This window comes from Solanum verrucosum, unplaced genomic scaffold (assembly GCF_900185275.1).
Source record: "Solanum verrucosum unplaced genomic scaffold, falcon-dt-bn FXZP01000288.1, whole genome shotgun sequence".
Classification (NCBI taxonomy): domain Eukaryota; kingdom Viridiplantae; phylum Streptophyta; class Magnoliopsida; order Solanales; family Solanaceae; genus Solanum; species Solanum verrucosum.
Window position 1 is genome coordinate 680,795 of NW_026019933.1, and position 2,477 is coordinate 683,271.

Sequence of the window (2,477 nt, forward strand, 5' to 3'; positions counted from 1 at the left end):
GTAGATTTACCAACCAGCATGAGACTATTCGTACCCTCCTTAACGGTCTAAGATGTTAGACCTTAGGATTTTTCAGATGGTATAAAGACACCTATCTTAGTAGGGTTATGGAATTACCCGAAAATAAAATGGAGTATTGGAAAGCTAAGTTTATAGACGGCTTCCCCCTTTATTTGCTGAAAGAGTTCGTAAGGCTCTCAAAGGCAATAATGTTGAAATCCCTTATAAGGATTTAACGTATGGGAAGATTATAGGAACTTGCACGCAAGAAAGTTTGAATTTGTGCAACGAATTGAAGATGGCTCGACAACTTAAGATGGATAAGCTTAGAGAAAAATATCAATTGGGAGATATTTGTGCACAATTCGATTTACCCGATCCTACTGCTAAAAGCGACAATAAAGATAGGTATTATAAGTCCTCAAGAACCGAAGGTTCCCATAAAAAAAGGAGATCTCGATGAAGATCTAAAGAGGAATGCGAAGCTAGAAAGAGCTCTCATAAATCTAAAAGATTTACAAAAGATATATCAGGAAAGGATCAAGCAAAAATTAAATGTTACAAGTGTGGTTACTTGGGTCATATTGCGCCAAATTGCAAGCTAAATAAGTTGAAAACCTTGGAGCTTGATGGAGAAACCTTTGAAAAGGTGTGTGGTTTGTTATACACTTCTGGTTCAGACGACGATTACAAATTCGATTCAGGTTCTGATATTGAATTGCTTAATTTATCTAATAATGATAATAATGATGCTAATCCTTGTACTACTTGTTAGGTTAATTATTGTAATTGTGAAGATGATGAAATTCATAAACTTCAATCGCAGTTTCAAGATTTTAATATGAATACAATCACTTCTGATAATGTGACTGAGCTTTTAAAAGAAATTACTGATAGTAAACTTCGTGAGAAAATCATCGATTTAGCTACTTCTAACGAAGCTAGTTCAAGTTCTTCTAAACCTTTTGAAAACAAGAAGAACGATTTACGTGATTTTGAATATTCAACTCCTTACTCTTTAAAAGAGGCTGATGATCGTCTTTTAAAAAGAAATACTTTTTCCGAAAAAGATTCTTCCTTTGACGATTTAAAAATTGAAGTTGAGAATTTGAAAAAAAAGATTAAATCTCTAAAATAAAATCAATTGATTTGTGATCATAGAATTACTCAGATTGAGATAAATAATTCTGAATACAGGTTATCCAAAAATAAAGGCATTTCTGGGAACAATGTTGAAAAAGAACCTGTTAGTCTTGACCCCAAACAAGATATGTTTTTGGGAATGATGCAAATTGTTACTGCTCATAAATGGTATGTTAAATGTACTATTTTGATTGATAATAGTTTTTCAACTACTAACATTGCCATGATTGATAGTGGTGCATATGTTAGCTGTATTCAGGAAGGCTTAGTGCCCACAAAATATTTTCAAAAAACTACTCATTTAGTTAAGTCTGCATCAGAACATGCTTTAGATATAAAATATAAATTGCCTAATGCAAAAATTTGTCAGAATAAAATCTGCATTCCTCATTTCTTCTTTTCGGTTAAAAATCAATTAAACCCTCCAATTATACTTGGTATCCCATTTATAAATGCGATTTATCCTTTCACAGGTATTGACTCAAAAGGTTTTTCCGCCACTTACAAAGATAATGAGATAACCTATTCTTTTGTTACAGATCCGGTAACCAGGGATATTAATGCTTTAATTAATATGAAGCAAAATCACGTGGATTCCATACAAATGGAATTGTTCAGCATGGATATATTTGACTCTTTGAAATCTGCTAAAGTACAGGAATAAATCAAATTGATTTTCGAGCGGATCGCCGTTGATATAGGTGCAGATCACCCCAGTGCTTTTTGGAATCGAAAAAAGCACATTGTAACTCTTTCATACGAAAAAGGTTTCTCTGAGGATGATATCCCTACTAAATCTCGGCTCTGCCAAATGAACGCTGAGTTAGTAGAATTTTACAAAACTGAGATTGATAATCTCTTACAAAAGGGTTTGATTAAACCTTTCAAGTCTCCTTGGTCATGCGCAACCTTTTATGTTAATAACGCGGTTGAAAGAGAACGAGGACTCCCTAGATTGGTTATTAATTATAAACCGTTGAACAAGTTTTTAAAATGGATTAAGTATCCTATTCCAAATAAAAAAAGATTAACTGTCAAGATTATATGATGCCAATATATTTTCAAAATTTAATTTAAAATCAGGTTATTGGTAGATACAAATTGTTAAAGAGCATTCTTATAGAACAACTTTCAATGTCCTGTTTGGACAATACGAATGGAATGTCATGCCTTTTGATTTGAAAAATGCTCCATATGAATTTCAGAAAATTATGAATGATATTTTCAACCCTTATATGGATTTTATTATTGTCTATATAGATGACATTCTAGTGTTTCTAAAACATTTGAAATGCATATCAAACATCTTGATATTTTCAAGAAAATTGTAATAC